Here is a 27149-nt window from a genome sequence, read left to right on the forward strand (position 1 = left end):
TACGTATGTAATTGTGAGACTGATTATCTATGCTTGCGTTTCTTTTTTCTAGATTTAAATATTTGTAAAAGCGTTCTTAACTAATATTTTAAATAGTCAAATTAGCTCCGAGCTGCAACAGTGAAATACTGTTTATTCTTGAATGCATCTGTAATAATACTCTAGCAATATAATAAGTAATGAAATAATTTTAAGGGGCAGCTCTTGCAGAATCAGTGATGTCTTTTAGATCACAAACTAAACTACTAAACTATTTTTCTAATTCCACTACGTGTTTTATTTATTTCAGTTTCATCATACACTTCTTTATTTGCATATTTGATTGTGGTTCAGATTTACTTTGAGTTTGTTTTTCCTTTGTTAAGCACTTTGTTATATTGTTGTTGTGTTTGTATTTTATCTGCATAACGTGTGGGCCTACTGTGCTTACACAAGTGACACCGGTGACATCTTTTGTATAAGATAGTAAACAGCTACTGTCTGCTGCCACCAAAAGGCCGTTTTATTTTGAAATCTGATAACGGAAGTCGGTTGTTGAGCCGGACTAGCTAGCTTGATAGGAGTGATCGATGTGGAGTCAGTCAGCCTGCGACAGAAAAATAAGCGAGGATAGGTCGAGCAGTACATGGTCAGCCCATGTTTTAAAGGAAAGAAAAATAGTGAAACCCAAGGATATGTGGATTTAAGCGTCATTTTTGTCGCTTTTACGCGGGCTTAGTTACTTACTGTTCGGTACGGAGGAGCTCTTTCTTGCGTGCTGAGTGTCGCCGCTTGCCCATTCTCACTGGAGTGAACACTAAGGTAAGCTTGGAGCCGCAAATGAACTGTGTAAGTTGGTGCAGTTGGACGGGCTACTTTGCTCCACTCAGGCGCTGTGTTGAGGTCTCTCTTTGTTTTATTTCCACACGGAATTTTTCGGCCAAACTGTCGTAAAAGTTGGGACAAAAATTGCATCTGGCTCGTGTCACTTTGTATATTAGACGCTGGCTCTTTGTCCACTCAGATGTGCTTTAACTAGACATTGTGCTAGAGCCTCGGTGAAGCCTCGCATTTGTCCCGGTTAGCATTAAATAAAACACTCTGTGTGGGTTAATTTTTCACCCTTACAACTAAAAAAGGGAGTTTTAATTTATCCACTTTACAATTTCGCATTATTTACACTGGGCCACTTCTTTAAAAAGGCCTGTAAGCGAAGGTCTGTAGACACCTCTGTTCTCCAAAACATCTGTTCTGTTTGACTTGTTTCCTTCATTTCTCTGCTTTCTTTACTTGTTTTGAAAACACGTTTAGTCATTTGTTTCATAGCAGAGTGCGTGTCGTGTGTCCGAGCTGCTGTTAAAAACCTAATAGCTTGCACAATGAACCACATTTGCCAGAACACCATAGATTGGCGACTGGTGGCACATGCCGAGCTTGTCAATGTTTCTAGTGGCTCCTCATGGTAACTGCAGCGTGTATCCCTCACACCAGCCCCAATAGATGGTGGGCTGCATTGTTTTTCCTTCTTGTCTGGAGAAGTTTTTGTCCATGAATTCATACTTATTTATGGAAGAGATGGGGAGAAAGGTGTTTTTTTTTTTTTTTTTTGTGTTTTTGTCTCAGGCAGTGTAGTGCTTCAGGTTACGAAGACGCAGGCAGCAGATGTACTTTCATGGCACACCTATTCTGCAGACACACCCTCTGTGAAGGACACAATAGTAAAACAGTGTGTAGGACAAGGTTCGCTCAGCAATGACAGGTATGTGGAAGGCAGGTGCAGTGATAGACTGCTGGGCCTGTATTACAGAAACTTCCTGTCTTGCATCAACAGTGACGAACGCTTGAGGTAAATAAAATGTGACTCAGAATAGTACTGAAAACAGACTAAAACTACTTCACTATATTTCTGAGGGGATTATTGTACTTTTACTCCTCTACCTTCATCTAAAAGCTAAACCAAAATCTTCTGTCATTGTGTATATTTTTTATATTATGGTACTGTATGTATCACAATACAGTCATTGTTCAGTAAACTTAATTCAAAAATGGTTTAATTAACAAACCACACTGTACCATACATAATCAAATTTGATTATTTTTGTCCCGTACTTATACAAACATAAGCAACTGCCTCACACGAGACAACACTTGAGCTAAAAACAAATGTAAAAATTCAAACTTAATCCTTACTGCTTTGTATTTACAATTTGATATTCCTCCATGTTTTCTTGTCACTCTCATCTCTTCATTTTCGCTGGCAAAACTATGAAAATAATGATGAGGTCGCACGTAATAAATTTTGCCTTAATCAAAGAAAGTGCACGCTTCTGTGCTTTGGATAGTGCTCTTTTCCATATTTTGATTAATTGCTCAGCCCTATTTTCTGTTTACTGTCATATTGCCCAATTCCAATTTTAGGTACACATCTGAATGCAGGACAGATTATTTTGACTCTTTTTACTGTATTGCTACTTTTGCTTAATTAAAATATATCAGTAAATTTTTTTCCCACTGTCTGATAAAGTAGATTTGATGTTGAGACCTGTTCAGTGAAACCCTCATTAGTTGGCAGGAAATTAATCAGCAACGTTTAAGGCTGTCGATTATTGTTGGTGTCATTTTAAAGCAAAAATTCAAAAGCAATTATCTCGTTCCAGCTCTTAAAAATGAGAGTTTGCTGGTTTCCTTTGTCCTCTATGATAGTAAGCTGGGTATCTGTGGTTTGTTCAGTGTTAGTCAGATAAAAACATGTGCTGGCTATTTATTTATTTATTTATTTTTTACATTTTAGTAACCAAATATTTACCAGATTGATTGAGAAAGTCATCAGTAGACTAATCAGTAATAGAAATAATGGGTAAGTGCACCTCTGCTGTTGCACTGTATTTATTTAGCTTGACAATAGGGTTTCACCTTATGTAAGGTATTTTTTCAAGAGGTCAAGACTCGGCACAATACCCTTCAAGTCTCATGTAAGTTGAGCTGTCATCCATTTACTAGTTAGGCTGCTGCTTGTAAATATTAAGACTCCTGGAAGCCAAATACACATGAAAGCATGAATCATTTCCTTGTTGTTGAAGTGAAATTAGACAAGTAAAAAGGATTTAGTCATTCAGGCAACACTTCTTACAAAAACAAAACTCTCTGTCAGGCTGCGTCGACTCCTAGAAGTACAGCTTATGTGAAATCCCCTCAGATGATTGAAGTTGAAAGGCACAACGAATCATTGTTTAATTGGTATCATCTACATGTTTTCCATGTATAAAAATAAATATACTCTGGTCCCAGCATTTCCACTGTAAGAATTTATTGCTTCTCAATCACTGCATGGTAAATTGAATATTTTGTGGCTTTCGACTTAGTTGGACACATTAAGACATTTTAAAATCACTTTTGGCTATAGGAATTTATGAAAATTATTTTCTGATATTTTACAGACCAAACTATTACTGAGAAAGTGAATGACCGATGAATTAATAGTAAAAATAATCTTTAGTTGCAGCACTTAAAGTTAAAGTGTAATGTGAAGGCTAGCAGGATGAACCTGTGCCCCTGGTCCAAATGAGATGGTTTAGACTCGACTATAGAGTCCGCCTCGCAGAGATGAAAGCTGTTAACCTCCAGGAAGTTGGTGTTAAATCCCAGCCAGCAAGTTTTATAATACCAGAGTTTAAAGTACAGGTTATGGTATGTATTTGAAGACATAGTGGAAAAGTGGAAAAGTGGCAAACAATACTCTGGGTTAATGGTAAATGTATTGCCATTATTTACATTGTCTACAGTAAGTGTGTGTGTGAGTAACTGTAACAGCGAACATGTAATGATTAACTTCATATCCAGGCTGATAAAAGAACAAACAGAGGTGGTAATGCTTGACTTCCACATCTAACTTGCAGTGGCATTCTCATTGCTCCAATTCATTTGATGTATTTATTACTTTATTATTAGACTGATAACCACATAGAAACACATTCCATGAAAATGAAATATAGTCGTATGATATTTCCTGATTCTCCTGCATTGAATGTAGTGTCTTAGAAAGTTGATCAAGAAAAGACAGGCTTTCTCTGTCCTTTGTTGAGTCGTTACTCAAGGCAGCCGTGTCTACTTATTATGATGTGTTTGCTCTTAAACTACAGATACATTTTTACCAGTTTGACTCATATATGGGCAGATGAATAAGGTGATTTTGCAGGCCTGGTTTTACTTGACAAAGTTGAGGAAAAAAAACATTTTTTTCAAATTGAACTGCAATAGTTAATTGTTTCGTTTATTAGTTCACAGCTTTTAAATTAACCACAAACTATTTGAGTAATTTTTTAAGGTGAAAAAAAAATCCAAATTCTCTTATTTCAACTTCTTGAATATGAATATTTTCTGGTTTCTTTACTCCACCATGAGAGTAAACAGTAATCTTTGTGTTGTAGACAAAACTGACATTTCAGACCAAACAATTAATCAGTTATTCAAGAAAATAATCATCATATTAATTGCCAAAGACAATAACTGGTAGTTGCAGCCCTATTTCATACACATTCCTGTTTGTTTCCCATTTGTTGAGAGGTGTGTTTTTGTTTGGGTTACATCGCTTGCATTGCAAACTGAATGTTTTCTCTTTCTTGGGTTGGCTTCTTAAGTCAAACGCTTAGCACACAGACTTGTCATTTGAGCCACGCCTTCACAGACGAGATAATAAGCACCTTCCTCCTCCTCCTCTATATTTGATTGCACAGTTATGAGCTGAGACTAATTACTCTGCTCCTCTTCACACACTGTAAGTGATTAAAATCACACAGTGCCTACACAGCGTTTTGTTCCTCTACTGTTATGAGTAGGAGTTGATGGAAAGAGACCATGTTGTAACAAGAGATGTGTTCTTTTTTTCTTTCAAACTATCTTGTGTAATCTGAACTTGATGGTGTATTTTTACTAAAACATGACTGGTCTTAATACTGTATTCAAAAGGTACTATGAGTCTAGCATATGTGATAATAATTATACATTTAACAGTCTTTGATAATTTAAAAAATAAAAAATGTATACTTTAATAATGTAATTGATAATTAAATAATTTAGAATAGTAATTTCAAGACCGGGTGAAATATCTGCCTTATTAAAGTTGATTGCATCATCCTCTTACATTTAATGACCCATAATAAATGGAGTCTCTCCAGGAAAATGAATTCTAATTCTAATTTATATGTCACTTTAAAACACTTAATTACAATCTGGCATTCTAGATTTAGCATAGTTTTAGTCCACTGTCGTATTGCTTCATCCTGTTTGTGCCCTCAGCTGCATATTTTTCATTGCTATCTGGACAGCCCAAACAAAATAACACAACTTTTTATTTATCTATGACAATCTGCCTCTCCTGTGTATATGATGAAATGGTTTACAGTTGAAGTTAACCTACACGTTGAGCGTCTCCATTATTCCTTCAGGAAGCTACAATGCAGCAGGGAAAACCATGCAGGGAATACAGATCGCTGTCAAAATTGGTATTTTGGCTTTGTGGAAAGTGAAATATTTGCCTCCCTCAGGAAATCCTAATCTCTCTAGGAGAGGAGAAGGAATTAATAAGTGCAGGCACAGATGGCCGGTCAGGAGACGTGGAGCCACGCTCACAAAGAGCATCATGTTGGTAGCGAGATAAAGGTCATCCCATTGTCCTTGTAATTATCTGTAATCTGGGGAATAGGCGTCCATTAAACTCAGAGTACATACAGTTATGACAATAGATCTTCTCTCTGTGACCCATGAACTATGAAGAGAAAGAGGATTTGTGCTATTGAGCAGAAGGCACACAGTGACCATTAAACAGTATGTGTCCTTTCAGCAAAATAGCCTAATAGTTTTAGTCATTAGTACTCTGTCTTTAGAATTTATATACAACTTCCTGTGTTATCAGTCATTTTCCTCCCCCATGTTGCTGCAGCACAATAATGTGTCTTAATTGCTATGATTACAAACTACGTGAGGCTCCATGGATGGATTGCTGTGAAATTTTGTACAGAGATTCATGTCCCCAGTAGATGAATACTGTTGAATCTGGTGACTTTTCCTCTAACACCATCATGAGGTTGACATCTGTTGGATAGATTACCATAAAATTTGGAACAGATATTCATGGTCCCCAAGGGTGAATTCTAATCATTATGGTGATCCCCATTACTTTTCTTGTAACACCACCAGCAGTATTCTGCAAAATATCTTAACATCTACATGGTGGATAGGCCCCAAAACAATCCTTTGGCTTTTCTTTGAGTGCCATCATAAGGTTAAATCATTGAATCGACTGGCATTTCTTCTAATGCCGTCATTGGGTCAAATTTTTTACTTGCCCAATACTTTGAAAAAATAACAACGTTTCCATCAGCCTCCGCTACACTATGTGCTTGTGTTCCATGCTAACATGTTAAAGTAAGATGGTGACCACCTGCGTTCATGTCTAGAGGTAGGGATAAAACTGTAGAGTGAATTGTTGGTGCTGCATGGCCCTCTAAATGGTGGATTTTCAGAGGCATGCCTAAAATCGAGGTTATGAGAACTCTGTTGTTTCATTGTGATATGGTATTTTTCAACAAGCATTAAACAATCACTTCTAGTTTACTGATGTCTCTGTAGACAACTAGCTAGCTAGCCGCTCTTACATTGTTCTTGCTGATTTGTGCATGACAGGCCTGCATTTTGACGTATTTCAATGTTGTATTCCTCCCCTTGATGGCATATGATGCCCAAAATTTAGCTCAAAAAGTGAGGTTGCCACACTTTGTACTGGTCCTCTAGTATCAGTGCAGACTGTTAAGGGCAGGAGCATGGGTTGCTAATGTTAGCCTATGAAGCACCGCTAGTGGTCAGGTAATGAAGCAGTGTTTATTTTTTATTTGATGACTTGCTTGATTGCATGAAGTTGTGAATGAATTGCAAGCTATTTTGCTTTTCTATCTTAAAACCGTAAAACGGGGTTGGGGCAAAAATCGGAAATGGTATCGGGCCATAGTCTAGTCATAGTGATATAGCATCTGTCTCTTTTGCCTGTAATTTACACCTTAGTTTAGTCACAACTATATTTTCGGCTTCTTATCAGCAGTTTAGAGTTTCAGCTGTCTCCCCTGAACGTTCCTCTTTTGTTCCTTTAGTTTGTCCATTCTCTCCTCCTTGTCCTTCATCTCTGTCATCACGTCCCTCCTCCACCACCCGGCTTGAGTTCCTAATTCATGCCCAACAACTGAACTAACAGCCTGTTGGCTCCAGTGTCCTTGTGTCACCACTGGGCATCGGGCCTAATCCTGCTCTGGGACACTGGGGGGGGAGAGCATGAAGGAGTAGGAGTTTGGGAGGACACTCGGAGTGAGTAAAGCTGGTTATAATACGGTGGTACAGTATCTTAGCCTCACACTCACTTGGTCCATAAACCACACCCGAGGACTTTGTAATCTGTGGATGGTGCATGATGATGTCAGGCCTGTGATGGCATTGAAGGTAATCATAGAGGTGAAGGAGTCCAAGAACTTGAAACATGATGATTAAGGAAACATAATAATGTGGAATATTATTATAAAAGCAGGAAGAAAGGGCAACAGATCCCTGCAGAGAGCTCTGTTTTCAGTTCATCTCCATTGCTGGTAGTGTTTCTTATTTAATGGAGTGATGCAAAAGAGATTTAAGGGCGCGGGGGACTGTAAACCTCCTGAGGTCTTCAGGGAGATCACTGTGGAGATTAGATTAGTAAATTTGACTCCTCCTACCTCAACAGACAAACGTGACCATAAACTCACAAACTGACCGAGAACTGCTCGTTAAATCTTAATCAAGGGTCAGCAACTCCCCCACGCTTTCCTTCAGTGTGTATGTGGTTCATGTTACATAGCAGAAAATTGGCACTTAAGGCCATGAAGAGAGACCAAGCGAGGAATGAAACTCAACACTTCTTAGCAGGAGAGTGTAAACTTTGGACAAAAGTTCAGGACCTTATGTGCCTCTACATGCCAATGCAGGCACACACACACACACACATACACACACTTGTAAAATATTAGAGTTGAAATGATTAACTCACTGATTGAGGAAAATTAGAAATCAGGAGAAGATTAATTGATCAACAGTTTAGACTGTCGATTAATTTTCCAAGCAAAAACAGCAAAAATTTGAAAGAAGTTTCCAACTTCTTAAATGGAAAGATTTGCAAGCAGTTTCAACGTGACAGACTTTGTTCTAAGAGATGGTTATTGGCTAAAAAAAACCCAAACAAATGTATCAACAAAATAATAAGAATGCACCGATTGAACTATTTCTCCTAAGATACAGATTCTGATACACAGCACTGGCACCTGCTAACACTGAGTACTCATGACAGTGCTCCAGCTTTGTTTTGTTTGTAATACAATATGTAACATCAGGCCTTGTTTCCTGAGCCGCTCTCCTTTATAAAGCTTTGTTAACGCTTGATAAAATGGATTCCAGATATTTGGACCAAAGGTGTAGCAAATGTCTAAATCCATTGTCAAAAAACATACAGAGTAAATCCTGAGTAATATTGGTTAACTGCAGAAGTTATTGTCTAAACTTCTGCTGCCAGTTACTTCACATTACAATGCATTTAATGTGAAACACATGCAGGATGTGGTGAATTATTGATAACTTTATTGATATTATTATATCACTGTAAACGATTGGGGTGGACAAGAAAACTGTATTTGATGAAAATTGATGATGAAAGGGGGCGGCTGTAGCTCAGTGGGTAGAGCAGGTGACCAGTGACCAGTCACTGGTTCAAATCCCAGCTCCCCTGGGCGGAACTGAGCTACATGCCGAAGTATCCTTGAGCAAGATACTGAACCTTGAAATTGCTCCTGATGCGCAGTTGGCACCTTGTGTGGCAGCCTCTGCCGTCAGAGGGCCCTGCGATGAGCTGGCGACTTGTCCAGGGATATACCCTGGCCTCCACCCATAAGAAAACTGGATTTGGCCCCATTAACCCCCGCAACCCCCCCGAAAGGGGGGGATAAAGCGGTAACATCTCTGCGACCCTCACGGACAAAGCGGTCAAGAAAATGAACTGAACTGAACTGAACTGTTTGTTAAGATCAACATTGGTGCACCCAACCAAAATGAAAATAATAATTAGTTGTACCCCCTCCAAAATATTTGAAGAAACAGATGAAGACATAACCTGTACCCCTGATGTACCTGCCCAGCAAGTCTTTATTTACCTGATTTATTAACAATCAAATGATCTTATGTAGATGGCTTGCATTGTCTAACAATGCATTGAAGTTGAAATAAAGAGGATGCTCATGCATCATTGCAGTTTCTGTGACTCGTGAAAAGAGTTAAGCTATCGTTGGAGTTTATTTCATCATGTTGTTTTCAGTGGAGGCTTCAACAGGCCCTTCATGCTCTAATTGATTTAATTAAGTGGACGTTCTCCCCTCTGGCGGTCCTGATGCACAAACCAGCAGTATGCAGACAAACATTGAGTTATCTCACCCGGAGCACAAGGGTTTTGCTTATCTGTATTTCACAGAATGATCCACGTTCCAAGTTCCCCACAGAGCATCACAGCCTACGTTACGCAGATCCCTCTGAGGTTCAGACTCATTAACAACCTCTCGCCATTCCTGTGGATGCTCCGAAAGGCATCAACACTCTAGTAAACACTATGACTCACATTTGTTCAGGGTCTGCCCTCATCAGCGATGAAGAATTGTTCCACACACTGTGATAGGCAGACATACACATACACATTTATCGTTATCTCGATTTCTACAACAGCCTTGTTGCTTTAGCCAAATTCTACTCTGCTTGATTTTAATGAAGTCTAATTATTTTTACTTACCCTTGTTTACTCCCAATTTGGAATACCTAATTACCCATGCGCTATTAACTTTGATGTGGTCCTCAGTGACTCGTGTTTCCAGCTGTGCTTCTCAACCCCCAGCAATGAACTTCACCAATAAGGAATAGCAAGTAGGTGCTTCAAGCTATAACCCCAGTTCCACCCCCAGTGTTTTGGAGCCCTAGCCATCCAGTACAGTTTGTTAGTGGCTGTTTCTAAAATTACATGGCACTCCCTTTCACAAAATGAATGACTTAATATCTGGCAGCAAGTTATATCAGCTGCTTCTTATAAACGTTAATTCCGAAACTAACTTGATTATAAGCTAAAATTAAAACTTTAAGTGTTATCTGATGAATATAGTTGAAGTTGGTGTACTCGTCCAAATACAGTTTGTGAGTAAAAAGAAACATTGCTCAGCAGCACCACTCTACAGCCATGAGTGCACCATCTGTTTTTGCAGTCAGCAGCTCTATCAAGGTTGCATCAGTTTCAGAAGTTAGAATCCCCGAGTTCAACTTTCATTCATATTTCAGTATTTTAACTGTAATATTTCTGAATCAGTGTCTCCAGTGTAAGGGGCTTATAGCTATTGAAAAAAATTTGTTAATCCTCTGCTGCTCATTTCAGTTTGAGATTGTAGTCACAAGTTTTGATTGCTATTCTCCAAACTCAAAAGTACTATTGAACCCAAACCCTCCACATGCTCCCTTTTAAAAAATCTTTATTTAAATAACTGAACAGTGGTGAGTCCTTGTTGTGGTCAGGTGACCAGACTAATGACACTAAACGTATACCACTGATGTTGTGCTGCATGGTCAACACAGCTGTAGGGATGGGAATAGATAAGATTGTATTGATAGCAGTAGGATTTACACAGGATTTCAGCATCAGCACAACTCTTTTATAATCTCTGAGAACACAGTGTAGAAACAGTACAAAAACGGCATGCATAAGATCACAGCATCATTTTGCAGACATTACAGCTAGCTCTGTTGTCGTCTTTCTTGTGAAATGAAGACTTGGACCATTTCTTCCTCTCCGCTATTACATTTCCTTGTTGCAAGTTTCCAGAAGTGTAGCTACAAATTCGACACCATAGTTTTGCATCGAGAAACTGCCAAAAAAGCATGCTGGCTTCAATTAAAGGAATTAATAAGCTTGGAGGCATGAGATTCTGATGGATCAGACGATTTGGAATCGGTTCTCAACTTGAACCAGTTCTCAATTTTCATCCAGACACAGCAGGATGGTGTTACAGCAATAGGGTATCGTTAAAAATGATTTGATACCGATACCTTGACTTCGACACCGGTTCCTGAATGACACTTTTTTGATACCCATTTCATGAAATCTGTTTTTAAAAAAGATTACATTACACGTACATGTGGTGATCCCTGTATCTGGGTGTAACCTAGTGTTTTTCCTATATGCCTCAAGACAGCCAATCACGAGCACTGTTGGACAGCAAGCATGCTGCATGCCTATTGGCTCACTGATACTGTTGAGATTAATTCCTTAATCAAAGATTGATACCCAGCCCTAAACACCCATGTTAAGAATTCAGCAGATGTGTAGCATCTTAAGCTTTAAAGTGTCGAACAGAATAAAACTCTGGGGAGGTTTTATGACTTGATGAGTTTAAGTGATCTGAAATTGGATCTGTGACTGTGCAGTCACTGGTGGTGAGGGCTCTGCAGGTTTTCACAGCTGCTGATTTCCTGATTAGCACACCTTCAACCAGATATGGATTGGAGTGAAATAAGCTTGTTTTGCAATTTGTTGGATTTAAAATAATGCACACTCTCAGATCTCTGGTGTGTTCACCTCTGGGCTACGGGATCTGTAAGCATGCACTGGACGTCCACTTTCTTATCTTAAATTAAAAGTTGTATTTTTTTAATCATTATTACACTCCCCCTGAGAGCAAACACCTTGATCACTCATCTGACTTAAGGCCGCAGAGAGGATTAGGAAAGGTAATTTCTCGCAAGATGATTGAGAAATCTCTGTTATTAAGGGAAAGTGCCCACACTACACACAAAGAAAAAGAAAGTGAGAGCTTCTCAAGGCGTATCAATAGTGTTGCTGGGACATGCATTATGGGAGGGATTATATGGATGGAATTCAACTCTAGTGAAGACCTGCCACCAGCTCAGCTGCTTCTACAATGGGGGAGCTGAACAATGTTGTCAGAATTACACAATGAGCAAGACAAGACACAACCCAGAACAGCCAAGTGATAATAGCTACATATCTGACAACTGTAGTGTGCAGAGGGCTCTGAACTGCCAGGCCTTCTGTCACATATTGTTAGATGATAATATTTTCTGATCTGAGGCCACACAGCGGGAGTGTTAATGCAGGGCCAGGTTCTGTATTTTTACTGTTTACCATGGTGGTGACAAAAGCTAAAATAATTGTTGCAGTGATAACTTTTCAGAGTTGTAAAATTGCTGTCTCGTACTATTATAAATTGATGGGCAGTGTTTTGCTGCCTCATAAGCCTTCAAACTCATGGATCTATTACTACAACTGGACTTCCTGGATCGTATTCTATGTTCTCACCAGTACCTGAAGCAACACGCCCCCCTCATTGCAGCCATATTTTGTACGCAGGGCTGTTTTCTGACTGTACACCCCCTAAAGGAGGAGTAGCGTTTTTTGTCTCTTATCTGCATCTGTTGTACATTTACACAGATGTCCCCCAGATGAATGGCTGTTAAAAATTTGATGACTCTCACCTGTCGTGTCCCACATTTGGGGTCCACAGAATGAAGGAGGGTTTTTTTCCATCACAATTCACTTGAATTGTCCTTTTAATCTTCCCTTGCACTCGGATTTCCTGCCACATTGCTGTAATGTTTTGATTCTCAGTTGGCTTGTCACATATTTCTATACCACGCTAATTGTGTTTTATGTCCTTGACCTGTGAAATAATTAGGTTACAACTGTGTTCTAGTAGCTGGATGACAATGATTCTTGATACTTTTATCCTAAATGTCTTTGTGGCGTATAAAAGAACTGTAGTGACTCGAGCATATAGAAATTATACAGAGATATAAAGAACAACAAGCTTGTCATGTAACAGCAGTTTAGGTAATCAAGGCCATTATTCAGTCTCATGAAATCTGTATGAGGTCAGATTAATGTTTTGGAAACAAGAGGTCAATTTTGATATTTCTGCTCCAAATATCCTTAAATATTTCATGGCAGATAATAAACTGGAACCACTAGTTCATGTAATTTTAAACATATAGGCTACAAAGATTGTATGTCTTTATTTATTTGACCTGAAATGTGCTGCTGCGTGCTACGGAGTTGATTCAGTTGCTGAATGGAGCAATATGATAGGCCTCCTGTAATCCATTTGTGCCTCTCTCTCTCTTATTTTCTCACACACACACACACACACACACACACACACACACACACACACGCTCCCATGGCTGCAGCTGAAGGAAATCCTGCTTTATTTATGAGATGTATAGCTCAGAGAGCCACAGGGTTCTCCTGAGAATTCAAGACTGCACACACACAGCATTTCGCCTGTGGAGTCTCTCCTTTTTTTTCTGCTCTCTCACACACACACACAGTCACATGCATATGCTGCAGGGCATCTATTTACGCTATCTGCTGTTTTGGCTGGGCAGAACCACAGTTGTTTGAGCGTGACCTCGGTCTTCCTCAGGAGCAGGCAGAGCGCTGCAGGCAGATGCCTGCTGAATGTGGTGCTTTAGTGTTTTTTGTGGCAGCGGTTCAGTGGAAGGAGTGATATCATCTGCATGTCAGGGAAGAAGCAATGCCATCCTATGCTCAGGCCACACTAAATCACTGTAGTGGCATTTGGGTGCATTTAAAATGTCAAGCAACTATAATAGGACCAATAGAGCTAAGAGGGAGAGAAGAAGTATTTAAATGTTTAAATGATCAGTCGAAGCACTGAACAGAGATTAACATGATGGCATGGAGATAACATCATGTTTTTGGCCCTCAGCTAAAGTGCAAAAATGAAACCTTTAGTAGTTGAAATGATTTAGTGTCAGGAAAAATTCTTGTCCATATAGCAGGGAGCACTTAGCCAGGTGTTACATTCTTTGTTTTGTACTCGCTGTTTGAATTTTGGCATTTAACACTAGAGGCTAAACTGCTGACAAATATTCAACATTTTTCGGTGAAACCGAAGAAAAACAAAGGTCTTAAAATATGCTACAAGTGGGACCTTAAAGCAGCTATAATCAATACTTTATTTAATAACAATGCATCAAATGACAATGTGAAAACAATGTGATGGTTTCAAAGTGATCATTTGTAGTGATGTACCTACAGAGGATTACCAGCTGAATCTGTAGCTTCCGTCATCTTTACAGAGCTATAGCAAGTTTTAACTCATTGTTAGCTGTCAGGCCCACAACTGAACTGTTTTTGGTTAAGTCTTACTGCTCCCATAGTGTTGTTTTTATTTCTAGTTGCAGCTGTTATCACTGTAAAAACTCCAAAAAGTAAAAACCCACAGTATACAATGTCGTTTTTTAAAACCAAAACAGGAAATCAGTGTTTATTGTAATAATTTAAAAACAAGAGAGAATCGGACCAAAAATAAAATACAGGTTAAGATGTGACTTTAGAAATACAATTTGGAGCACAGACGCTCAGTACTATAGTTTCAAGTTAAAGTTAGACATTGTGGGAAATCTCTTGCTGATAGTTGGATGAGAAGATCCCTGAGTCCTGTCATCGCTGTGAGGTTGCCAGGAAATTAGAGAAGCAACCAGTGAAAGCTCCAGGATGTGACTGTGCCCATTTAAGACTTTGTCTGATACATGACACATAAGACAATAACTTGTCGTAACTTTTTTTTTTTTTTTTAAGGATTAGCCAGAGATATAACGAGATATAACATGTTTAATGGTGAGCCTACAGGAACTAGGGAACAGATTTAGTTAGCTTTGCACAAAGGTTTCCAGTCTTTATGCTAAGCTAAGCTAAACAGCTTTCTTCTGACTGTAGCTTCATATTCACGTGCGAACTAGAGTGATTTAGATCATCTCATCTAATTCTCAACAAAAAAAGCCTATAATGATACTTCCCAAAAAGTTGAACTATTCCTTTAACCACCTTTTGGTTCTTTTCTTACTGAAAAAAAATCATAAAGGATACCCAACTCTACATGCAGACATTGGTGGCTGAAATGATTCATTTGTCAGTGATGACTATATTTCTGTCTATCAACTTTCAAACTAGTCAGACATTCCTGAGATATGCTTCCAGTGAGCGGTGGAGAGGGCAGTATAGAAATTAAAGAATAACAACTTCCCTTCATTCTTGTTAAGTAGTTGCTTCCTGTACTCATTCCCATAACTTTCTTCCTACTGGCTGAATGTCGTTACAGAGGTCAATGTCTCTCTGGAGATTTGGCAAAGCCGGTTTTGATGCTGTGAAAGAGTTGAGGCACACAGAGATCTCATTCCCTGTCTTGCTCAGCTGATGTTGAAACATGGCTTCAAGAACTGACATGTATGTGGTCCATGTATACACAGAAGAGACATGTAGATTTTACATATGTCATTTCTGTTTTCTGCATACTCTTCTGGTCTCCCCATGTGACTCTGACATCCACACGAGGTTATGTAACATAGACAAACAAACATTCACAAGAAAGACAAGCAGGATACCAGTAACAACTCTCTGCTCGTGCTCCTCAGAAAGAGTTCCCATGTGTCCTGGAAGACCTGGATAAATTTAGACCGTTTTCCATCAGTCATGGAAAATGACAGTCACTCATGGAAAATAAACAGCAAGGTAAAATGTCCCAGAAAGTGTTTGTCTTTCCTGAAAATATCTGACAAATTCTCACCTTCTCTATTTGCTGGAAAACAAGACTGTCTGATCTCTTTTGCAACAGTTGCTGAAGCTGTGTTACACTGATTGGCTCAAATTTAGACTTCTTTATAATAAAAGAAATACGAAGAATTAATGACAATAAAATACCACGAGCAAACGGCTGCACTCTTTGCCAGCTTTTCATTCTATAACCTGCCATTAATCTACTGATTTCTTGGACTGTTGATCAGAAAAACAAGCAAAATCCCCTTTTTAGTTTTTCTTTTCTCCACTCCAATAGGACAAGAGTTATGTAATTTACCAAGCATATGTGATTTCCTTTAGTAAACAATATGCATTTTATTCACAAGTTAAGTCTTTTGTTTGCATTTATCCTCCCCAGCTCTTCACCTACCATCGACACTAATTGGATTGATGGTGTTCAGACAGTTTTGCAAGACAGGTTTTGTATAAGCTCTCCAGAAGATAGAGATAAAAAAGAAAAAAGGATAAATATAATGAGTGTCTGCCCTCAGAGTCATGATAAAGATATGTGACTCTGGCATATCTGGATTGTTATCACCTTCAGTAGGAACCGATTTTCACAATTTAGTTTGTATAATCCGCTTTAAGACTTTTCTTGTTTGTAACACAGACTATAGAAATATTCACTGCGACTGTCCACTCCACAGTTGTCTCACAGTAAATCGCCCGAGTAAATGATTCACGTCTGTACTGGGCCGATGGCGGTTTAAGTCGTCCAACAGGTCTGCATTGCGTTGCACCAGCCTTTCTGCATTGCTCTCGCTACATCAGTCTGTTCTCTCTTGGGAGCCTCAAGGTAGCATCTGATCAAAGAGAATAATTCAGGTCCATAGCTGAGGGAGGAGCAGAGAGAAGACCGATGGAGCAGAAGGTACAAAGAGAAGGTAAAGCTCAAGCTGGGATAAAGTCAACGGTGGTTTGTGTTACACAGAGAAGAAAAAAAGGTGCTAAGAGACTATTTCTGCACCGTGTTTCCACATGAGCTAACCTCATTTTACAACATATTCTCTTACAACTTACCCATAGAAGAGGTAGTATGAAATTGAAGTTGGCAGTCCATTGGGTGATTACGAGTTTATTTCGCACAGCACAGGGTCGTCAGTGGTTGTACTGCCTGCATACTTATCACAAATAAAGCACACAGTGAATTAACTCGCAGATGCAAATTGTGCCCACAACACAATCGCACACAGTCTACGCAGCTTGTTTAGTTTCCCTCCCATGTTACCTCATTAAGAGAAATCTCTTCCTACCATTTGTTGCTTACAGGCATCCTCACAGATGCACGGTAATGTATAGGATTACCTGCATGAGTGTAGAGTTGGATGATTGAGAGTAAAACCCCCTTAATCCATTCCTCAAGGAAGGTTTTTTTTTCCCTCTAATGCTTTGTTTTTCCTAGTTCAGTCCTCTTTTTTTTAATCCATGCATATACTTGTTTCCGAAAAAAGATCCACACCGAGGTCTGGGGATTATCCAAACTAACTGGGGCATTGTTTCTGGAAAGAGACACTGCTGAATGTAATTTTTCACTGCTGTGAGCACCGCTAATAAAATTGTGTTCCATTACCTACATTGTGCTCTGGTGGTGACAGAAATTTCCAAACCTGAAGAAATGGAGCCAAAACTTTCTGCATGGCTACATGCCAAAAGGCAAAGTCAGGAAAATGTTTTTTGTGGTTTAAGTTAACTGACCCTTAAATATAATCAGGCTTCTTTTTTTTTATGCGCGGTCAATGTGCTTTCCTCTAAAATGCAGGATCCATCATTTAGTAAAAAAAAGGTAGCTGTCAGGGCTGTGAAGAGAACAGTAATGGGAGGCTCGTAGGAGTACAAGGCAATTTAAAAGTAAAGACACACCAACGCTGCTGCTGCTTCTTGCATCCCTAGATGGGAGTTGTAAACAGCACAACATTTCAGGAGCAGAAGCAAAACAACATTAACTGGCTCACAGATCACCCCTGTGTTTTCATGTGTTGAATATTGTTTGTGTGTGTGGCCTAGATTGTTTTGCATGGAATCCACACTCCCAAATGTTAAGAAGTTATGTTCACTCCTTCAGTAAAGTGTTGCCTCTCTAGTTCAAACTTTGACAAACACAGGGTTAACCACAGGGTTAAATGCTTCCCTGCAGTGGACCGGAGACTAGAGCTGCATTCCAAATGGCATGCTTTTTCTTTTTACTTTTAGTACATACATCACCTGCCTCTTACAAGTATGCATACATACTGCCTAATCATAAAATTGCACCTTGAACTTTGACCCTCTTGATCATACATCTGTTCCAGTCCTTAGCGTCTGTAGTACATAATGAGTTGTCATCTGTATGTACTCTTTGGCAGCTTAATTGATGTGACATGTTGTTGTTGTGTAGAGGATTGTGGGTCAGAATAGCCACAATAGTCCGCTGGTTTGCACACTGCAAAATGCCACCGGATGCTGTAGAGCGGGACATACTAAATCTTTTTCCAGGCATAATAAGATAGATGGCAGGAAACTAGTCATCAGATGCTCTCAGTCCAGCATGTAGGAGTGTATTAGAAAGTGTTGTTTTGTTGAATCTGACCCTGTGGCCATGTAGTTGCTCTCTTTCTCTAATAAAAAGCACTGTAACTTGCTTAATGATACCAAAGATAGTTTTTGCTTGTGATTTGTTGTTTGTATAAGGGATGAGCAGGTTCACCAATATCTGTATTTGTATCTATATTTGTATACCAACTAAATTATCTGTATCTGAATCTGTAGTCTGAATGTGTGGGGCCTAAACCTAAAGTGGGTGGTGTTCAAGACAAGAGTGGGCAGGACTAACAGGAAGTTATTGATTAAAACCTGAAATTGATATGGGTTGTTCAGAAGTGGCTATATTTTTTATTTATTAGAAAGCTATTAACAGAACAGCCTCAGAACTAACTTCAATGAGGATTTTCCTTCATTGTGAGTATGTATATTGACACATTTTACTCAGATGATCGTACATGTAAAAACTTCATACATTATCTGTTTTATCTGCCCTACTGTATATCAGACTTCATACAAACTTTCAGAATGCTTTCAGAGAACTCCAGACTCAAAGTATGTGTTATAACCACACAACTCTGAATGAATACATGATCTTTTTCTACTTTTGCGTGGTGTGTGAGTTTGTTGCAAACTAGAGTTGCGCCGATTCCAATACCAGTATCAGAAATGCTGCCAATACTGCCGGAAAAAATGCAGGTATCAGTACCGGCAAGTACGTGAGTCTATGCACTGATCCGATACCACGTAATTTAGAAACGGGAACCTGCGACTTCCCAGTTAGCTCCGTTAGCTCTGCTTAACGTTACACACCAGAAATCAATTCATCTTTGCTGCTCTACAAGCCAACACATGAAGTTGTACTGTGCTGCCCTTTGCAACTACTGTTTTTAGAGTGGTGAAGAAGAAGTTGATTTCACGCGTCAGACCGAGTTAGCAACATGTCAGTTTTTTTTGGCAATGTTTTACCGTGTATAACCCCACCAGTACTACGGTGACATGTTCAGTATGTAACATATGTGTAATTGCTACCAAAAATGAACTCTTTACAGTCGGATGTGGTCAGACATGGAACCATTCGATAGCAGCAGGAAAGGGAGTTTTCAGATCTGAGAGCAGTTTGCAGGAAATTTTTCAAGCCCACCAGGTCTTCATCGGATATGATGGTTTTTAGGGGGATGGCTGCATTCCTAAATTTAGACAACTTTAAAGATTATAAAGATTACATCAACCTGAGTTTTAGTACCAATATAAAGCCCCTTTTTCCTATTTAATAACATAAGTCAAACTTCTTAAGTGCATTTTTTAATCGTGTCTTAACATTCAGAAGCCAAAAAATATCCTTGCCAAATAAAATATCGTCTAGTTCAGCACCCAGCCCCATTTTTGCCTCGTCCCAGGATTATCACTGTGGTGTAGCTGACTGAGCAACATGGGTCTCATTGCCAAGATGCATAATTAGCACATTGTTTATTTATATTGTAACTAATTATCTGTTGCTAATTTCATGTGACCACTTCATGATCTTGTCTCCTCTGGAAAAACAAACAAAAGGAAGAAGAAATGATACTGACATTAATTACCTTATTTACATATTACATTTTCCTGACAGCTGCAGCTGTTGTCACATTCAACCAGAAGTGGTTTGGACAGCTGTGGAGATTTTTGCATGTAGTTAAAAATTGTATCCAAACCAAAAAAGAAAATGCTGTGGAAATCATGATAGCAGTGCTGTATTTTCATTCATAACCCTGCTTGCAGATGTAAAATGGGTGTAGTGTCAGTATGCCTCACTTGCCTGAATCATTCATTCATTCATGAAGAGCATACAGCATCTGGATGTTTATAATATCTGATCACTCCTTACACTTCGACAGCAAGTGTATCCTTTTACTGCTAAGTGCTTCTGTTAGATTGTCTCAGGTTAGCTAATTGACTATATTGACTATGTGGGTGTAAGGAAAGCTGAAATGCAGGGCTTGACTTGCTCAGGGCATTTTGTCTATTTGATTTTCTGCTGCTCATATTTAACAAAGTAAAGTTTCCAAGTAAATAAGACACTGCAGTGTGGAATGGTTTTTTTTATGCCTCCAGTCTCAAAATGTTCGATATGGCACAGAGCATCTCTTGTTCTCTGAACGTCCTGCAGCCTTTTTTGTTTTTTTTTCGGGTTGTTGTTGTTCAACTCAGGCCTGCTTCAGGTGAGTGTTGAAGTAAAATAACTGTGTTGTTGGTGAGAGAGAAAACACCCAGCTGGGTTGATTTTCAAAATGCAGTTTACGACCAAAAAATATTTTGAGGTTGATTTTATAGCTTGTTTTCTGACCACATTTAAACAGTTTAAACAATAGAAACTGTCTAAATCTGTGCACTGATTGCAGTTATCTGACCCTGTCTAAGAACTATAATTAACAGCATACACAAACATGTTTGTAGTATTTTTTAAGAAAATTCAATTGTATGTTCAGGGGGAAGGGCAGGTACTAGTTCTGCCCTCAAGCACATTTGCATCATAATTTTCCAAAAGCCAAGTTGTCATCGCCTGCAGTTTTTCTGCTCTGTGTGACAACTAGTTTAGTCTTTACATACTTGGGGAGAAGGTCCTTGGAGACATGCTTTATGATGAGGGGTTAGAAAAATAGATACAAATTTACAGAGTGTGTAGTACGGTTCGTTTGACAACAATAGCTTATAGTGAGGGCAACATCTTTGTTGTTTGACCTAGATGTGACCTGTGTTTCACAGATACTTTATTCCTCTCTTTCTCTCTCTCTCTGTCAGACACAAACACACCATCACCTCAGGGTTTTCTCCGTCTGCTCCCGTCGAAGGAAAACGGTTGGCATTGTACATCAAAGCCGTGTTCACTACATTTGCCCCGCTGTTCTTTACAGTGCTTGTCTTTTGTTGTTCTGCCAGGGGACATGGATACCAGACTGTCACATACAGAGTTAAAAATAGAGACAGTCCTTCCCGCTTTATGAACCAAAGCTGCAAGGAAAACGATAAAAAGGACACGAGGAAACCTATGCTGATAGATGATGGCTCGCAGCACAGAGAGGTTCTGTACAGAGGAGTGTGTTGTAGACCTTACAGAGAACAAGCTGCTCAGAAGAGGCGACTCATCATGTGTTTGGAGTGCAGGGAGCTATGCAAAGTGAACAAGCGCTGCACTGTTATGGAAAGAGGTAAAGTGGGCATCAAGGAGTAGAGAAAACAACCCAAGTTTGAAGGCAGCTATTTATGGCTGAGGAGAAAAAAGAAATCAATGCAGTAGGGATTCAACGTTGTTTATCATCTTTCAGTGAAGTCATTATGATGGAATAATATTAAAATTAACTTGATGCAGTACTCTGTGCCTTAACTAAACAGATACTAATTAAAACAGCAATTCGCATAATGTGATATCTGACAAAAATATGGAATGAAGGTTGATGCTTTGGTAGAAAATAATCAATACCTCCCATCTGTCTGCACAGATAATGTGTAATACAGGGATTAAATAACAGTGGTGATGCACAATTATACCCTAATGTAATGCCATCATTCTGCTGTCAAAATATGTTGTTAATACATATTCCCATGTCATTTCTTGGGACACTCCTGGAGATGTTGTGCTCTCTATCCTCTTTAATCCTCTGCTTTTCTCTCTGACTTTAATGGGGGAAAGGAAGACCTTTGTTGAAACCACCACGCTGTGGGTGCAGAGCCTACATGCACCTTTGTGTAGAATGAGCGCTGATCCTTTGTAAAGAAATATCGAAAATCTAAGAGTGAAGGGCTCAACGTCGGATTCTTTGGGGCACGCCCATGTCAGTAAAAATGGGACCACCCATCGACTGTTGTCATGGAGACTCACTCAACAATGTTGTCTCTTCTGAGGAGAGGAGGGCAGAGGCAATGACAGAAAAAGAAAGTGACATGTGAAAAATTGCTTGTAAAGAGGCTGGGGGAAGGACGGTCTGGTTAAAGAAAGAAGGGAATTCCACCTTTCTGTCATCATCCATTGAGGCAAGTTAAGATTTAAGGGATTTTTCCCTGGAAGTGTGTGAAAATGCAACATTTCTGCTTCAGGCCAACATGACTCAACCTGTAACACTTAATTTGCTTAGAATCGTTATTATATATTCATTAGATGAGCAAAAACTAAAGATAAATATAGGGCCGCAATTTACAATTAATTTCTTTATATTTCTAACAATTGTTTTTTCATTTGGTCTTGATAGAAGTCCATTGCAGTTTTGTAAAGTACAAGGTAAGGTCTTCAAATTGCTTTTTTTTGTCAATTAATTGCTTGTCAAAATTTTGAAAATCATGCACATTTGGGTTTGCTGCTAGGCACTAAGGACTGGTATTGTTTGAGATTGCCACTGAGTTGTGGCAGCAATACCACGACAGCACTTTTTTCAATGACTTGCTTTGAGAAACAAAAATGTTTTTTTACAAAATAGGAGCAAAACTTCCCAACTGTTAGAGCCCAGATACACCAAACAGTCATAGCCACTTCTAATCAAGAATACTGTATGTCTGATAAAAAGTTTAAATTTTAAATAAAATTCGAAAAAATGCACTAAATGGATGAAATTATGGATACTATAGCGAAAGGTTCAAACTCTTCTTTTTCCTTGCTCTTCTTGTCCTGAACAGCCAATCGTAGTGATTTCCCTCAGTAACGGCCCCTGCTGCAGATTCAACCTACTCTGTTGGCTGAAATGTCGCTGACAAGGGCCGTCTAATGCTAATACAAGACATTCAGTGCAAGTTTTCAGCGCTGCTATGTTAGTCTGTGCAATAGACACATTTTGATCTTGAAAACCTTTTCAGATATTGGGTTAAGATATCCAGCCCTACTTGTAATGCTTCTGTATAATAGCCTTTAGATCACTTCAGTCAAAGCAGTCATCACACTGACTAATACCCACACTTTAAGCTTGTATTATGAGTAAACATGCTGGATTTAATCTGGCGCTTTTGAGAAGTGCTGTCCTCTGTGAAGTCTGTGCCATCTGTGGTTCAGCTCATGACACTCATGGGAACAATCAGGTGTTTTTGTGCTCAAAGCTGCAAGAATTGAACCGAGGCTAAAATAAAATAACAGGGAAATTCTATGAGTAGAGATGGCTGTGTGAAAGCTACATTGTAGCATGTGCACACAACATCAATTTAATATGCACAGGATAATAAACTTGCATGCACAACATTATATTCTGTGCAAACGTGTTGTTCATAATGATGAACCTACATTGAATTATCACCTGATTCTGCAGCTCCCCTTGGCTTGATGAAGCTTTACAAGAGCTTAAAGACAGTGATTATTAGGCTTACATTCATCAGGTGGACACATACACAACTCCGAATGAATGGTTATTTTGCTCTGTAACTGCCGGATGTGGAAATAAAATGTTTGCTATAAAGTTTGCCATATCAACTAAAAAGGTGATGACATGTCGGTATTGTTGCTGCTGCCAGTGGCCCATGAAATCAGTTATTACAACTTTAAAGCAGTTTATCATAATTAAGAGCTGAATTTACAAAGGATTTTATTTTTGTCCTTGGTTTTATTTGTCATCTGGTTTAGATTGAGATATTTACCACAGTTCAGAATGGGTTGATAAAGACGCCTCTTCTGTTGTCAAATGTGCAGTCATATGGTGTGCTGATATCAGCCCTTGCACTGTTTGTGTGGTCTGAGTGTGCCTTTCTTCTCGGTCCTATTTTGAGCCGACCACGAGAAACCCTCTCGGTGTTGTATTTGAGACGTCCTTGCATGGTTTGAGTTTTGGTCATTTTGATGGTATCCACATGTACGGCACCCATTTTCTCCCCTGAAACTTAGGAAGAGCAACCACTAAACCTCATCACAGAGAGGCAGATGAGCTTATGTCATATACCACACCCTCAGATTTAGGGCCTGTGAGTGTGTGAAAATGTCCTGTATGTGTGTGAGTGACAGACTGAGAGCTTGTTGGGGTTGCCTGTTTCACAATATAGCTGTCACTTTGCAGCTGTGCATGTGGAAAACATTGTTAACACTGACTGCATGTGAAAGGCATCTAATTATGCGCTGGCCTGGTTTTGTTGTTAGAGACGAGTTATTCTGTGAAGAAGATCATTAGATCCACAGTGGCAGTTACAGTGAGTCTGGCGTCCTCACGTTTCAGTCTGTTCACTTCACTCCTAATGCTTCAGACACTGCCAGTAAAGCAGTGGTCCACCACTACTGCAAACAGTGTGGAGTGGAGGGGGAGGGTGTTGAAAATGTCTCCCATTGGCTGAATCCTGCCTGTCTTTGACCTGAATGCCAAACACAGAGAGCTCCGCCAGACGTTTTTTTTCTTTAAAACATCCCCTCTTTTTTATAATCCTCTTTTACTTTCCCTTTCTCTTTGTGTGGTGTTGAAAGAGCCTCTGAGCATCCCCCCCCCAGTGAATCGAGTTGTGAAGTGCTGGTGAAGCCCAGCTCAGCAGTCTGTCGCTCATCTTTCCTCTTTTAACTCTCTCAGCAGAGGGGTCACGAAGAGCTCGAGCTCTCAGGCTTTTCTCTTTTTAAACACGCTCTCTCTCAAATCTGTTTGTTTTCTTTTGTGTGTATTTGTGTGCTCTCCCTCACAGGAAAAAGCGTCTTTATTTGTTCAACCATCTGTCTGTGAACCATATCAAGGAAAGTGAGTAAGTGGCTCTGATTAAATGGCGAGTGTAACATAACATTTTCTGTTAAGTGGCTTCAGTTTCCACGCAAAGTTGACTGAAGCTCAAATGGTTTTAAACCAGACTACAGATTGATTTCTGTATAAGCTGCCCTCATGGATTTCATTGGTACGTTAACTGTCATGGCATGTGAGCGGGCATCAGAATGAGCAATGGTATGTAGTATGTACTGTAGCTGCCTGTCTGACATACATGGTTGCCCATAGAGGAGGATGGACTTGATTTGGAGTGGCATTCCCATCACTCAGCCTAATGAGCAAGGTTGTCAAGGAGACAGAGAAATTGGTATCATGGATGAGGGGAAGCACTCAAGCTAGGATGGGAGAGTATCACATGTTATTCTGCCAATTTCCACAAAGCCACAAGTGGAAAGAAATGACACCAAGCTAGAACGGTTGTGAAAGTGTTTTGTTGTGTACGAGAAAGCTTCATAAGGTGCTTTCACACCTAACCTGTTTGGTTTGGTTTAACTCTGGTGTGTTTGCCCGTTTGGTTCACTTTGTTTTGGCTGGTGCAAATGCTGTCCTGTGCGAACCACACCACAGGGCCATCTTCAGCACATTTCACTTTTGCTGTAAAAGTAAAACAGACAAAACCTTAGGATTTTTAAGGAGACATGTGATGCTAATTTTTTGGGGCGCACTCACACATGGCCCAGTTGCTCTACAGTGCTGAAGCAAGACTGTCCCTCTTCCCCATTCCCTCGCTGGCCTGCACTCACATTGCTACGGCCGCACAAAGTCATGGAAATAAAGGCAGGACCACTGACTGGGCATTTCAGGAGCAGTGTTTTCTGTGGGAGAGGAGCTTCTGTTGGTGCGGACTTTGACCTTTTTTATCTTTCAAGATACTTTACATGCACATGAACCAATGTAAAACATTGAAGGAAAGGAAAAAACGAAAAACCATAACACTGTAGGTCTTCTGTAAACGTCAGTTCAGTAGTTCAAAAGCTAAATTACCAAACTAAGTCCATTTTCTGGCCATGAATTGCCAAGAAATCAATATTCTAGGTGACTTGTATATTCATGCAAATCATATATCTATGAGTGTGGTAACGTGGTCAGTACTTGAGTACTCAGATTTTCTCTGATCAATCCAACATTAACAGAAGTTAAAACATATATTTATAGAGTTTTACACAAAATATGGATTAGATAAGTTTTTTTTTTTACTTTGTGTGTGTGTGTGTGACTAATACACACACTGAGCACAAACTTTTACAGTGCTTTACTGTATTAACTTGTCAGAAAAGTGACGTTTCTAAATGATCTCAAACCTAGTTTGACATTTCTCTTCTTGTTAATTATCAACATATTCATTGGTGACATCAGCCGATACATCTTTTTTGTCCTTTTTCTGCCTGGTTGCCACCGTCCATTTAAATTTTAAGTTGTTGCCAGAACTAATAATGCTCAGTATTTCTTTGTAAGCTCTTTGTGAACAACTATATGGGCTTATGTGTGTAGCTCTGGTGATGCAGGAAGACCTCACTAAAACTGTCTGATGGATGGGTTGAAAATGAATAATTGTGCTCCATCACAAGTGAGCAATACAGACAATAGTCAACAATTGTGTAACAAGCAAGCCACTTGACTGACTTCCTTCCTCACTGTGTAATGAATCATCTGGTGTTTCCCCTGGAAATCATAGCAAATAGAGGGAGTAGAAGGGATATGATATTGACAGGCGACCAAATAAAACACACTGTCTAGTCATTTGTAGACATTTTAATGCAGAAATGTTACTTGTCATTTCTTTGAAACGTAATCTGGACTGACCTTATGAGTCCATGTCTCCATGACAGCAAGAATCTTTATATCTTTGCTCAGAGCTAGAAATTAATACCACTGAACCCTTATTTGATCTACTTTGTATTTCAATATCTCAAATGTTGCGAAAGTAATACCATGGAGCAAATTCAACAGATATAATCAGGTTTTTTCACCCATCCATCCACGCCAGGAGGAACGAATTCAATAAAATGAAAGGAAAGTGGCAGCCTGGGCCTGAGGCGGATAGAGGCCACAGCACGTTCACATACCTCCTGTCTCCTGGAAGAGTTGACGTCACCGTCCCTCATCTTGTCATAAATCTGCCCTTCCACTTTTATTTCCTGTGCTCTCAAAAGAATCACAGCTGCTGTGTTTTTGTCTCGTCCTTTGTATTGACCTGATTCTTCCACCATCTTCCTTCTGCTGCCTTTGTTGCCACAGTAAATGTTGTTACATCCTGG

General features: G+C 39.4%; 1 protein-coding gene across 1 annotated transcript in view; it reads left to right on the top strand.

Moving 5' to 3' along the window:
* Positions 1 to 565: 565 nt before the first annotated feature.
* The window catches only part of nck2a (NCK adaptor protein 2a), a 42728-nt gene continuing 16144 nt past the window's right edge, over positions 566 to 27149 (top strand). Inside the window, exon 1 of the mRNA XM_073474285.1 lies at positions 566 to 801. The gene's annotated coding sequence lies outside the window, so the exon portion shown is untranslated. The remainder of the gene's footprint in view (positions 802 to 27149) is intronic.

This window comes from Pagrus major, chromosome 9, assembly GCF_040436345.1.
Source record: "Pagrus major chromosome 9, Pma_NU_1.0".
NCBI lineage: Eukaryota > Metazoa > Chordata > Actinopteri > Spariformes > Sparidae > Pagrus > Pagrus major.